The sequence below is a fragment of the Pinus tabuliformis genome, chromosome 3_1 (genome assembly GCF_031772625.1).
Source record: "Pinus tabuliformis cultivar Carrire ecotype Pingquan chromosome 3_1, CPIR1, whole genome shotgun sequence".
NCBI classification, from domain to species: Eukaryota; Viridiplantae; Streptophyta; class Pinopsida; order Pinales; family Pinaceae; genus Pinus; species Pinus tabuliformis.
Window position 1 is genome coordinate 857,411,027 of NC_142301.1, and position 15,426 is coordinate 857,426,452.

A 15,426-nucleotide genomic window follows, 5' to 3' on the forward strand; every position below is an offset into this window, starting at 1 on the left:
GGTGGCCACCAACATCCACCTGGATCAATAGCAAACATCCATGTCTAATGCCCCTAAATGCACAAAAGAAACCAGATGGAACACCATTTATTAAGACTACATAGCTAACTGAAGATACACATGTCAGTATACATTCATCAACCCCCATAGAGAGTCCTACCTTGTGTAGAATCAACCTGAGGAACATCTAATCCATGCAATCATATGCATGATGAAGATCCAACTTTAATATGATGGCATATTTCCTACAAGTTTTCACAAAGTATAATGATTCTTAAGCGATGGCCACCACATCCTGAATTTATCGATTCTTTAAGAAACTGAATTGTCTAGTGGATATATGAGACGAGAGGTGCACCTTCATGCGATTTACAAAGATATTTGATATCAATTTGTAAACAATATTACATAGTGATATGTTCCTATAATCATGGAAAGTCTTAGGATTGGAAGATTTAGGAATCAACACAATGAAAGCCATGTTAATTGCGCCTGCGACTTTCTGGATATGTCATGATTCCTCCACAATGTTTAACAAGTTAGCTCCCATGATCTCATGGAAATGTGTAAATATCTTAATGATCCACCCATCAGGACTAAGAAATTTGTCCCTATAAAAGGATTTGAGCATTAAGAAGATCTCCTCCAATGAAAGAATCCCCGTAACCTCCTGGTCATCCTCCTCATAGAACATTTGAGGATAGGAACTAGAATATGTTAGTTGGTTATCAATGTCGATGCAATCCCTAGCCTTAAAGAAATACCCAATGTATTTGATTTCCATCATGTCAATATCCCCTATCTTTGAAGATTTTACACCCAATCCATATTAAATATCCCAAATGGTGTTAGTTTTCCTTATGAAAGATGTGTATTTTTGAAAAAATATGGTATTTTTATCCCCACTTGCAATCGATATCATGCAACTTTTTAGTCACCATTCATGCTCCTATATATGCAATATGTGACTTTTACGATATTCTAACACAAAAAGTCTTTATTGTTGTGCTCAAGATAAAAGGGTTTGGGATGTTGGGTTATTTAGGTGACCCATCTTCACATCGATCCCTTGTAGTTCCTCTTTGTGCATTGTCTTTTTCTGGCTAACCCATTTTTGGAACACCTGTTTTAATTCCATCAGTTTTGAGCACACCATCTCTGTCACGGATCGATTAGGAGACACTAGATATTCATACCAGGTATTTCATATAAGTTTACAAAGATATGGACCCTCCAACCATGTGTGGTTGAATTTGAATGGTATCCCTTTCCAAACCTTGCCCCCCTGCCATTAAAGAATAATTGGGGCATGGCCTGATATAATTGTTGGAGAAACCTAGGATCTCATCATCCCCAATTGCTCAATCAAATTCTCATGTATAAGGAAACAATCCGATCTCTTAGCAATTTTATCTGGGTTCACCCTACCGTTCTTCAAGGTAGGTGAGATGGGAAGTGGGAATATATCCACCAAATTATTTTCTGCAAATAATTTTGAAAAGAAAGTGCTCACGGGGTCCAATGTGTAGAGAGATTCCCAACATTATTCCCTCAAAACCGTAAGGTTCATATGCCTGACCATGATCAAAGAGTCCATATTCATGATACCACTTACATCCATTCGAAACGAGAATTACCTTCTAGCACATTATGGAGCATATAAGTTGAGAATGTGAATATGTTGAGGTGATCCATGCACAAACCCTAACAATAAGATATCTGCAAAGTGTTTGTAAAATGATACATTAACAAAAGAAGCATCCCACATAGCCACCATACCACCCGATATCCCAGTAGAGTCAGTTGAAATAATAAACCATCTAGGGCATATAGATAAAAAAATATATCTTGGCCTTGACCCCCAAAACCATAATTTCTTGTATCAGGATAATCGTCCAGCTTATTGACCTGATAAGGATTTTTAGGGAATTTATTTTAGAGGAATCCCCCAAACCCCACAAATTTAGAGAGATAATCTTAATCAGGAACGCAGTGTGTCATGCATATCCCCTCTAAGAGCCCAAGAATCAACAACTTCCATAATAGAAACATCATGGAGTTCCATATATTTGATAAAGTTCCATGTTTCAGCCTTCCACGACCATTTCGATTCCTCCTAATAGTAACATTCATGGAAAAACTCAAATTTATAGACATCCCAACAGGTGACCCTAGAGACTTATAAATAGTTAACAATTATAAGTCCAAGGATGAGTTCTTAGCAAGAAAGTCAAAATCGTTGCCAATAAAATTGGAAGAATATAGGGCACCATTAAAAATGCCTTCAAAAATAAGTGAAGCCACACTAGGAGAGTCGCAAGTAACATTAAAAACAACATTTGCATCTCCATCGGTTGGATGGCGACCCTTCCGAGTTCAAATATTGCTTTATAAAAGAGGCACAAACCTATTAACACTCCTATTGAATAGTGATTTATAGTGATTTTGAAATATTTATTCTAAATTAAACACTCCTATAACATACTAAATATAATATTCAATAAAATTTTAACTAAAATTCAAATAATTACAAATATTAGTATTTTAAACGCTTTTTTATAACACAATAAGAACGAAAACGATTCCCCGAATGAAAAAACATCCTAATTGAAAAAAGATCAACGACGCCATACCCAAAACTGGAGGTAACATTATCAAGATCTTGATCTTGGTGGACGACTTCCTCAAACGCGACACCATAAGCTAGTCAGGAGTCAGACCCCTCGAATATGGCCATTACTGAATATCCTTAATGTTATAACATAACTTTTCAATGATAATGATAAAATAATTGTAGGCTTCAAACAATTACACATCCTTAAACTTTACCTATTATTCACCATCCTTAAATTTATAAAATTTAAGTGAGTTTGGTTTTAAAATGATATATGCATTGCCATGTACGAATTTGAATTGGATATTTGTTGGTGGTCTTCCCTGCATCTACGTCTATATCTAGGAGTTATCCATTAGTTAACAACATAGATCTATCTTAAATACATATCTAATATGAGCCGAGAGGGATCCAATTTCTTCATGTGCAAATTTTTTTATAAGACAACATTATTTAAATTTTTTGTATAGTTATTTGTTATTTGTTTTTTGTTTTGTTTTGTTTTTTTTTTTGCCGACATGAGAAAAATTTCAACTTTGATGACGAACACACATGCTTACACATCATACCAAATTTTTTTTATAAGGCAACATTATTTAAATGTTTTCTATAGTTTTTAATGGCTGACATGAGAAAAAATTCAACTTTGATGATGAACGCACATGCTTACACATCATACTAGGCTGTAGAATGAGCCTCTCATGCTTACACATCATACTGGGTGGTAGAATGAGCCTCTCAGGCTTACACATCATACTGGGTGGTAGAATGAGCCTCTCATGCATTTTATAAATTTTTTAATTTTATTAATAAAAATAAATTTAGAATATAATAAACTAATATTATTTTTTAATTTAGTCTACATTATGTTTTATTATTATTATTATTTTTTATCTCGTACTTCATTTTATGGATACTACATTTAATAATAGTCGATTTTGATTAAGCATGATCAAATATAACTAACCATAATAAAACATGGCTAATCATGGTCTAAATAGTTGACCTTAATCAACCATGGTAAAACACTGTCAACCATAAATCATAGTAATCAAACATGTCCAATTATGATAATCATGATCAACCATAGTCTACCATGGCCAAACATGGTTAGCTATCATTAGTTTTTAAGAGTAGTTTAAGGAAGCAATAATAATGGAAATTCATTTGAGTTATAGTTGTCAAGCTTCACAAATTTGATGCACCAAGGGTTCTCGATGGTGTTGAATCCATTTGCTCCATAAAAAAAAGATTCAAATACTGTCACTATTAGATTTCTTGAAAAAAATAGTAGAATTCCTACCGGAAATTCGTTGTCCAGGCAAAATTGTCACCTTGTTAAACAAGACTTTAGTTTGTATATGTTTATTAATTATAGGTTTTCAATTATTATGATTAAAAATATGAATAGTCATTATTTTAATTATTTTAATGTAATGTGCATGCTATGAGTTTTTTAATTTTATTAATTAAAAAAAATTACAATATAATAAATTGAATTGAATTGATTTATTATTTTATTACTTTTTAATTTACACTGCATTATATTTAGTTACCATCTTATATTTATCTTAAAACATATTTTTTTGAGCTTAAGTATAATCATTGTTAAAACATTTTTCTTTTTAGCCTAAGTGAGTTTAAATCTTTTTTATCTGAGCACATTTCATCTTAGTTTGGTTAAGTCTAGTCTATTAAAAGAATGAGTAATTAGAGTGAGTCTGGTTTTAAAATGATATATGCATTTCCATGTACGAATTTGAATTGGATATTTATTGGTAGTCTTCCCTGCATCTGCGTCTATATCTAGGAGTTACCCATTAGTTACCAGCATAGATCTATCTTAAATACAGATCTAATATCAGCCAAGAGGGATCCAATTTCTTCATGTGCAAATTTTTTTATAAGACAACATTATTTAAATTTTTTGTATAGTTTTTTGTTTTTTTGTTTTTTGTTTTGTTTTGTTTTTTTTTTTTTTTTTGGCCAACATGAGAAAAATTTCAACTTTGATGACGAACACACATGCTTACACATCATACCAATTTCTTTTTATAAGGCAACATTATTTAAATGTTTTCTATAGGTTTTTTTTTTTTAATGGCTGACATGAGAAACAATTCAATTTTGATGATGAACGCACATGCTTACACATCATACTAGGTTGTAGAATGAGACTCTCATGCTTACACATCATACTGGGTGGTAGAATGAGCCTCTCAGGCTTACACATCATACTGGGCGGTAGAATGAGCCTCTCATGCATTTTATAAAATTTTTAATTTTATTAATAAAAATAAATTTAGAATATAATAAAATAATATTATTTTTAAATTTAGTCTACATTATGTTTTATTATTATTATTATTTTTTATCTCGTACTTCATTTTATGGATACCACATTTAATAATAGTCGATTTTGATTAAGCATGATCAAATATAACTAACCATAATAAAACATGGTTAATCATGGTCTAAATAGTTGACCTTAATCAACCATGGTAAAACACTGTCAACCATAAATCATAGTAATCAAACATGTCCAATTATGATAATCATGATCAACCATAGTCTACCATGGCCAAACATGGTTAGCTATCATTAGTTTTTAAGAGTAGTTTAAGGAAGCAATAATAATGGAAATTCATTTGAGTTATAGTTGTCAAGCTTCACAAATTTGATGCACCAAGGGTTCTCGATGGTGTTGAACCCATTTGCTCCATAAATAAATGATTCAAATACTGTCACTATTAGATTTCTTGAAAACAATAGTAGAATTCCTACCGGAAATTCATTGTCTAGGCAAAATTGTCACCTTGTTAAACAAGACTTTAGTTTTTATATGTTTATTAATTATAGGTTTTCAATTATTATGATTAAAAATATGAATAGTCATTATTTTAATTTATTTTAATGTAATGTGCATGCTATGAGTTTTTTAATTTTATTAATTAAAAAAAAAATTACAAATATAATAAATTGAATTGAATTGATTTATTATTTTATTACTTTTTAATTTAGACTGCATTATATTTAGTTACCATCTTATATTTATCTTAATTCTGATTTACCAAGAGCCTAGAGGGATCAAATCTCTTTTCACTCTAAAAGAGGTTTGCACCTCAAGACATTTGATCCCTCTCAACACTTGGTAGATCCAAGGAGTTAAGAAGGATTTAAGCTAATTTAATTATTAACTATAATTAGTTATTAATCAAAATTAATTGTTAATTATAATTAATTATTTATTTTATTATCATTTTTATGTACTATCACTGAATCCAAATGTTTAATAAGCTAAGACATCACAACAAGTGGGTTAGAGAGCCTCTCGGTGCAATTATTAATTTTTTTATTTTATATTGCAATTTATAGACACCACATCTAATCATGGAAAATCATGAATAAGCATTGTCAAACATAAATAATCATAATAAAACATAATTAATCATGGTATTTTCAATCATGACTAACCATAATTAAGACTAACTAACATTAACCATAGTGAAACTAATTCAACTATAATCAAACATACTTAACAAAAATAAATAGTTAATAAAAATCACTATAATTAAGCATGATCAATCAATACTAAAAATAGTTGACCATAATCAAATATATTACACCCATAACGTGTCTATTTTGGAATAGGGTTTCCACCACTTAGCTTACAAGTTATGATACTTTTGAGCTTTTATAGGCATATTTTGCAATTGAATTTGCTCTCGTAAGTATTTGGTGGAATCATAAGCTTGAGTTGTGAACTCTCCATAATCCAAGTTTCTTAGGGGTTTTTTAGGGTGTTGAATCCATATATAAATAAAAAGCACATTTAAGATAACAAAAGATCATTATTTGATAAAAAATTGTTTTGCCAAAAACTCCAAAATGTATAATCCAATGTTTAATTTTAATTATCAATAATTAATAAATGGCTATTACACATTTAACTATTTTAAGCTCTTCCTGGGGTCCAAAACAGGAATTTCCTTTACTTTGACAAGGCTTGCACTCTTCCAAATGAGATCTTAGAGGTATGTAATCTCTCCTCATAAAAACTCAACTAAAGAAGACTAAGTTCCAGCAGCATTTCACCTCAAAAATATTCAGCTTCTAACCTCCAAAGTAACCAGCCCAATGCTTCTTTTTATAGTGTAGAGGAGGAGGTTACAGGTCCACCTATGAAGGGATAGAATCCTCCTTCAAAGGGATAAGCTCCTCAAATCAAGGGGTTAGCTCCTTAAGGTATGGGGTGCATGAACTTGAAAAGAGCGAACTTTCCACCTCAAGATTCCTTCCAGAAGCTTCTAGAAATGACAGAAAGTGAGTTTTTCAGAGTATACTCGCACCTTTTTAACTTTTACAGGGGTCTGCACCCATAACACAGAGACAGAGCGGTCAGGTGCGCAGGGGACATTACCATTAGGTGCAGGACCGTAGGTAATGTAAAGAGAAAGTGCGGAACTAGAGTTTTAAAGACTTTTGAGGGCTTTCTCTTATTTTCAAGGCTTGATATGAGGAACTGAGGCTTAAGACTTGCAAAGGAGGAAAGTATGATTGGTAATGGACTCACACAGATTGCAGAATGTGAAGGCTGAAAAGGTTGTAAGGTTCTTCTACTTCAAAATTAATACAAATAAGCTCGTTTTTCTCAATAAGCTATTAATTTATGGTTTATTTTATGGATTCCTTGATCACCATAATAGACATGATTTATGATATTTGCTATGCAGGTTCTATTTAATGTTTGCTTGTTTGTGATTGCAGGTCTTTAAAAGTAACTCTTTCGAACGATTGAAGGATGACTACTACAAACAAGCATTGGATCTAAGGTAGGATCTTAACACCTTTATAATATTTATTTATAAATTGCATATGTCTAGAGAAAGATAGGTTTGTTTATCCGTTTGTTGCTAGAATATCATATGATACTAGGGAGATCGGTCTTGTTCGCAAGATCAATTTATCTGACCAACAAATTGGTGACTCCACTAGGGAACAGAAATTTCGTTTACTTTGACAAGCCTTGCACTCTTTAATAATTAATAAATGGCTATTACACATTTAACCTCTAATAATTAATAAATGGCGACTCCACTAGGGAATGAATGTGATTTTTGGTTTTCCTTTGTTTTGATATGAGAAAATTGTTTTATTTTCTGGTTTTTAATTGATGTATACTGGCTTGGGTAGTTTTTAAATCTGGGAGTATTTTTTGTTTTTTTTCGAAGTTTTCAGGGGGCTGCACTTTCTCTTTACAGACAGTGTGGGCATCTCCGCACTTTTCCTTTAGTAAACAGAGCGGAACCACACCTGTTTCTTTTAGAGCGTGCGGACCCTATAATTGTTTTTGAAAAACCTAAGATATCTTCTTCCAGTTAAGTTTAGGTTTGATTTAGGATTTATAGTGTCGACCCAGATCTGTATTTTTCCGGTCAAAAATATCTTGTGAGTGAGTTCCGATAGCATTTTTGTTTTAGATGATTTTCTAGAAGTTTGCATGCTTGGAGTGGTTTTCACTTGGTCTCTGTAGTGACTCAAAGATCAGAAGCTTGAGAAACCTTAGATTACCCTGGTGTCTTTTTGTATTCTTGATGAGTCCAACTTGGTTGTGAAATCTATCCTTTGTGAGAAATAGATTCAGTTTTCTCATTGCAACTCTTTGAACCAACTTTGTTATAAGTTCTGAATTTCATTTTTACAAAAGAAAACATATCTGGATGTTTTTTGATTGGTTTGTTATTATGAACAAATGGATCCTTAGTTTATTGAACTATTAAGTAAAAAGTCCTCAAAAAGAATTGAAGCTTTTATTTAATTAGATTTTTAAAGTTTTTAGATCTCAAAATTAGTTTTTGTAGTTTTGAGTGTTTTTTCTAAAACTTGTAGATCTCTTTTGAATCAAATTGTTTTTCTTGTAGTTTCGAGTTTTGAAAAAGGAAATGGATTTATTGTGAGCATTAATTATTAGTCTTGTTTTGAGTTCTAATTGAAAAAGAAAAAAATATTTTCTTTTCATTTCCATGTTGAAAGAAAGAATTGTTTCTTAAAGAATTGCATTCTCGAACTCTTTCTTTTAGCTAGAATTTCATTGAAAGAAAAACGCATTGCTTATCATTTTAGGTGCATTTTTTTAGTGTGTTTGAAGTTGAGTCTTCACACCATCAAAGTTTCATTTCCATACCTATCGACTTAAAGAACAACCCATAAAATCAACGCTTAATTAAAATTGATCTAGTAATCTTTTCTATTTCTAGGGCTCTTATCACCAATATAGCTTAGGCTAGTATCTTGTAGAGGGAGTAATTAACTCTCCAAGATAGTTAAAACAAACAAGTAGATACATCTTACAGTAGGAAATAAATCCAATTGTAATTGATACATTCTGGGAAGCTTCTCTTAAAGGAGTCAATCACGAGATCATGTCCAAACCTTTGAGACAATCAATTCTATTTCATTGGGAAAGATAGAAGATTTGTGCATATTATAAACGGTAAACCTTGGATTAACCATTGTCGAGGAGCCTGGGGTCACTTGTTGGTAAATCTCGGATTGACCATGTTGAGGAACCTTTAAGGGGATTGAGCTTTGTTACTCTTCCCTTGCACGCAGATCAGATAGTAGACTATTCCCCCAGTTGTATTTGTTGCTGTTGGTAACCTTAGTGTCCATAAACTTAAGATTATTTTCTACGGTGATGATGAAGGAAGGGTCTCACTGTACCTGAAGTAGATGTCGACTAGACTCACTTGGATTCTTTGGGGGGTTCTCTTCACTCGAGATGGTTTTGTGAAAAAACTTGTGCTAGTATGTTTCATTAAGCAGGTTGTCGGGGTAACTGTTCCAACCGCCCTTTCTGTATTAAAATTCTACTAAGTTGGATTTCATCACCAACTAGTGTTTTTAGTATGGGAAGTTACTGTTTGTGTGTGGTTTGAACTCTTAGATTTTTTAGGCATGTGATTCAATTGTTTGTTTCTTTAGAGACTTTCGGTGTTTTTATTGAAATTTTCTTTGTTTGCGTGTGATTAATTAATTCAATTGCGACGAAATTACCGAGACAATCTCGTAGACTTCAGGGGAATCCTCCTAAGTATTCACCAAGCCAGCTTGAAGGGCTACAAGCTCTTGTATCACCTAGTGACAGTAGAGTTGGATCACCAGAAGCTAGAGAATCATCTTTAATTGTTCATCCTGATTATCAAATATAAACAACAGAGTCTATTCAAGAGCCAATTTTATTTTCCGAAGTTACTGGTAGTATTTCTCCTTCCAGTGAATTAGCTGAAGAACCTGAAATATCTGAGCCTGACACTGAACCTGCTGTTACTTCAACTTCAGGATTTGCTTCTCAAACTTCTAGTAATCCTGGTTCACCTAGGGTAAGAAATATCACTACTCAAAATCTTCCTTCTGGCCTCATTTCTATTGAAGAACTTGTTAATACCAAAGAAGATGTAACTCTTCCTGAAAGCCAACAGATTTTAAATCTTAGGGAGTGTGAATCAATATTCTACAGTCCTTTTACGAGTGACGCTTGGTATGTATCATTGAATTTTTTTTTAGAAAACCCAGGTCTTAGTTTTTCACCACCTCGAATTCCTTTTCATCCTACACCAAGAGGTTATTATCCTTCATTGATTATGTCAAGACAGTCATCTATGTTTTCCCAAACACCGGAAACATTTTTATCCAGTGGTCCTTCTATTCCTTCGGGGTACCAATCACTCTCTGGTACTTTTTCAAGAGCATCTCCTCAACCGATCGAACAAGTGTTATCATCTGGAAGTAATGGAACTCAAGAAATGAACATAGAAAAAATCCTTATGATGTCTAGTAGTATTCCAAATCCTCAACCTCAAGGTAGTCAGTTACTGCCTGGGGGGAACCTTAAGGTAGTCAGTTACCGCCTAGGGGGAAACCCCAAGGTAGTCAGTTACCGCCTGGGGGGCAACCCCAAGGTAGTCAGTTACCGCCTGAAGGGCTTCCTCAAGTTTATCAACCTTCAGGATAGTACATACCCCAAGGTCAACCTCAGACTCAGTACATACCTCAAGGTCAACCCCAGTTTCAGTACATACCTCAAGGTCAACCCCAGTTTCAGTATGTGCCTTAGGGTTATCAACCCCATGGTCAATACCCACCTCAAGATTTCCAACTGCCTTCTGGTCAACGATTTTTTCAAGGAGCTGGAAATGCACCGTTTAATTATCAGCAATACGTTCAACCAGGTTATGGTCCTCCATATGCACAACCTTTTGTGCGTCCATACTTTGGAATGAACATGGTGTGGGATCCGTCTCAAACTTAACAGACTTTGCAACCTAATGTACAGTTACTTAATCAACCCGGATAGCCTTTGGTTTCTGGTTCGACCAAGCAACCTGCCCAACCTAATATTAAAATCCCTGCATCTGGTACAGTTCAGTAGCCTGGGCCTAGCTCACCTCGTACTCCACCTCAAACTATTGTAACTACTCCAACTTCTGTTCAACTTACAACACCTATTTCTGGAGTATTAGCAGCTCCAGTTTCTACTACCCCTGCATCGGTGCAAATTCCTCAAGTCTCTATGCCACAGTCAGGTCCTACGGTTTAGACTTCAGTCCAGATGCTTGCAGGACAAGCTAGTATGATTGCTACAATTTCCACAAGTCAACCACAAGTCACATATCAACTGTACCAGGGATACTATCAATTTGGACCCACTGTACAAAACCCAATTTATCAGTATCAACTGTATCCTGGCTATATTTATCAACAGCCTCAACAACCCCAGTTTGGTCTGGTTAATCTTGGTTTTCCAGGAGGTTACAACATTCCAATTGCAAATCCGATTCCAGGTTATCCTGGATATCCTCCTCCTCTAACTGGTCTCGCTACTCAAGGTTTTCGGGACCCTAACCATCAGTTACCATATATTGCAACTTTGGATTTACCTGATTTGTCATGCCTTCGAATGATCCAATTTACTATCTTCCGTATTGGCCGCCAATGCCTAGTAAGTTACCTAGTGATATCCCGAAATTCGAGGGTAAGTCAAGAGAGGATCCATCAAATCATGTTATGACTTATCATCTCCGGTCTGCATCTAATTCCATCATTGATGATTCAATTCAATTGCGTCTTTTTCAACAAAGTCTTATTGGTCTTGCCGCCAAATGGTACATTGAGTTACCACGAGCCTCTTTTTATAATTTCAATCAGTTAGCCATTGATTTCTTAACTTATTTTCAATTGCATGTCAGATATAAAAATGTCATGGAACTGTTAAATTCACTAAAACAATCCACGTCCACATATATTTGTGATCATATTCATGAATGGTGACGTAGAAGGTGTTTAGTGAAAGTTTTCATTCCGGATCAAATTTTAGCGGAATGGTTTATTAAATCATTGTTACCCAAAATCACTGAAGATGTAGCTAAGGGAGGAGTTGTTACTGAAGAGCAAGTCATTTCTCAAGCTCAGTACCTTGACCTCGTTTATACGCAGTCAGGTACTTTACATGAAAAAATCCCTGATCTTCCAAAACACGGTCAAATAACTGCAGCTCCTTCAGGATCTCATGCCGCTGATGGTATGATTTGTTCAGTTAGCACTAAAAGTAAGAAGAAATCTTCAAATAATTCTTCTCCTATAATAACTTTACCTGATTCCCCGACAAGAGAGTCTTCAGCTAAAATTTTTTCCGACATCCATGTCGTAGAATCATCTACAACTAAATCAAAATTCGGTATAAAAAGAAGGGGAAGAAGAAAAACAAACAAAATTCAAAAGATAAAACAGATAAAAATGAATCTGCTGACGAAAAACAGAAACCTCATTATCCTTGTTTCATTTTCAATGAGGATCATTTTACCAAAGACTGGCCACATTGAGCAGAGGTTTCAAAAATCGTTAAAGGTTCTCAAATGCTTGTTGTCTTGAAGGATCCTTTTCCTACTCAAGATAGTAAGATGATTGATTCTTCCTCGAATGCCTTAGAAGAACCCATTATGATGATGTCTCATGTCAGGATTGATACGTGATCGCAAGATTATGGTAGTAAAAATCCTGTTGGTGGCAAACAAGTAGAATATTCTAATTCAAACACATCACTACACCTCCTCCTGGTTCCGGTCCACTGCAAATTGAGAATCCCAACCCTGACGTAGTAATCAAACCGCCTACTAAAGGTATACTTCGGAAATCAGCTTTCAATCCACATGCGAGAGCTGTTCAGAATTACAACATTGTTGAAGACTTAGCTATTTCCCCTTTAGCCATGTTGGCTTTGGAAGTGCAGCAATCGTGCCAAACACAACGTAAATTACTATTGTCTGCTATAGGAGCTAACGATATTCAGGATTCGAACCTAATAATCTTCGATTTAGAGAATAGTAAACCATTCCTCCCTCATCAAATGGCTTTCCAGATTCCAGTTTTAGTAAAAAATAGACCTTGCTTTCGGACTGTGATTGATGAAAGGGCTTCTATGTGTATTATGTCGATCCAGTGTTGGAAATCACTTGGTTCTCCCACACTCAATCAGTCTTCAACAATTCTAAAGGCTTTTGATGGCCGAGGGTTCCATCCTTTTGGTATTTTGTAGGATTTACCTATAGGGGTCGAAGGCAAACTCGTAAATCTAGATGTGGAAGTGGTTGATGCCCCTCTAGATTACAACCTTCTCCTGGGTCACAGTTGGTCTTATGCTATGACTGCTATTGTTTCATCGGTTTTTCGGCTTATCAAGTTTCCTCATAACGGAAATATTGTTACGATAGACCAACTGACTTATTTCTCATCTGACCCAGCCTCTATAGATAGTATTCAGCACATCGGTAAAACGACTATCCCTTACAAGGATGTTGGCATAGGTTTGGTTAAAGATTCTGGTCTACTGGGAACGTTTTCCTTCCCTCCTCCTAACGTATTGCCTTATACTACAAATATTCATATGATTTCATCGAATAATGTTACTTTTGATGATCCTTGGATCATACCTTCCGATTCTGAGGTGGATTCATTTGATGGTGTGATGCCTTTGAGTCCCTTTGAAATTGCATATCAGGTTGTACAGTCATTTTCTGATTCCTATTCAACCGAAATTGATCTTCACCCTATAATTGCTGTCGGTCCTTTCGCAAAGTGGGGTATTGACTTTATTATATGTAACTTTCACTCAACCGGGGGGCATGCGTACATTATCCTAGCGGTAGATTATTTTACTAAGTGGGCCGAGGCGATGCTTACATTTTCGGCAGACGGCAAGATTGCTGCAACTTTCGTATTCAATCATATAATTTCTAGATTCGGTGTTCCTCAAGCTATTATTAGTGATCATGGAAGTCACTTTTGAAACATCATGATGACTGAATTGACAGATCAACTTGGCCTACACCACGATAGTTGTACTCCGTATTACCCGCAGACTAATGGTCTGGTTGAAGCCATTAATAAAGTTTTAGTCACTATGATCAAACGAATCATTGGTATTCATAAGTCGAATTGGCATACCATGCTAATTTCAACACTTTGAGCATGTCAGACCTCAATAAAAACATCAAATGGTTTCACTCCTTTTCAACTGGTTTATAGTTTGGAAGCAGTGTTTCCTATTGAATGCGAAATTCCGTCATTACAATTAGCCATAGAATTACTCCCAGCTACTTTTGAAGAAGAGAAACGTTTTTTGTACTTAGCTCAGCTAGATGAGAATCGATGCACTGCTGCAATAGCAAATGAGACTCATGCGAAACGAATAAAAGCTCAATATGACAAAAATGTTACATCTCATAATTTTTCAGAAGGAGACCTAGTTTTACTATACGATCAAGCAAACAACAAGCTAGGGGCTGGAAAATTTGTACCTATGTGGCATGGTCCTTACATTGTTAAGTGAAAGCTGGCAAAAGGGGCTTATGAATTGATAGATTTTGACAGTATCTCTTTGGGTAAACCCAGAAATGGACTTTATCTGAAGATAATAATGCTTAAATTCTGGGTGGAGATTTTTTGTTAGATTAGTTTCTTTACTGCTGGTGTGTTTTAGATTAGAAAAGTGTGCCTAGTTTAGAGAGTGCTCTTATCATTATTCTTGCTTATATTGATTTTACTCTTGATATTGCAGATGTCGACGTCTCTTCAAACATACATTGGTTTTGCTGATGGTGCTTGTCATAATAAACAGAACATTTCTTCCGCAGTTTGGGTTATCTATCCACCCTCTGATGAGTTAGTATCTATGCATGGGGTAAGCCTCAGTCAAACAACGAATAACATTGCAGAGTATAGTGCAATGATTGAGTTATTATTTGAATCCATCTCATTTGGGATTTGGAATTTGATTATTAGGTTGGATTTTGAACTTGTTGTATTACAGTTTAACAGGGTTTATGCCATTAGAAATCCAGTGTTATTAAGGTTATTTTTGAGAGTTCGTCTCTTGGAACATGAATTTGATTACATTGAATATCAACATATTCCAAGAAATTTAAATACATTAGCAGATGCAGTTGCTTCCAGTATGATAAATAGACATTTGCAATAATCAAAACAGTAAATCTAATAACATTCGACAACATGTTACACAACATAGCCGGTAATAATGATATATCATAGCATAGAAGTAGTGTTTCAAAAATACATCGTCTTCGATCATAGGTTGAAAAACACCTTATGATTAACAAAATGATAATACAAAAAGTCAAAAATGTCATGAGTCTACAAAATCGATCATCTTATTCCTGGCGATGATCACGATAAGAAACCATTGCTCGGGCCACCCTACATAGGAACCTCATAAAAGGTCCTGGGACCCCAATCAC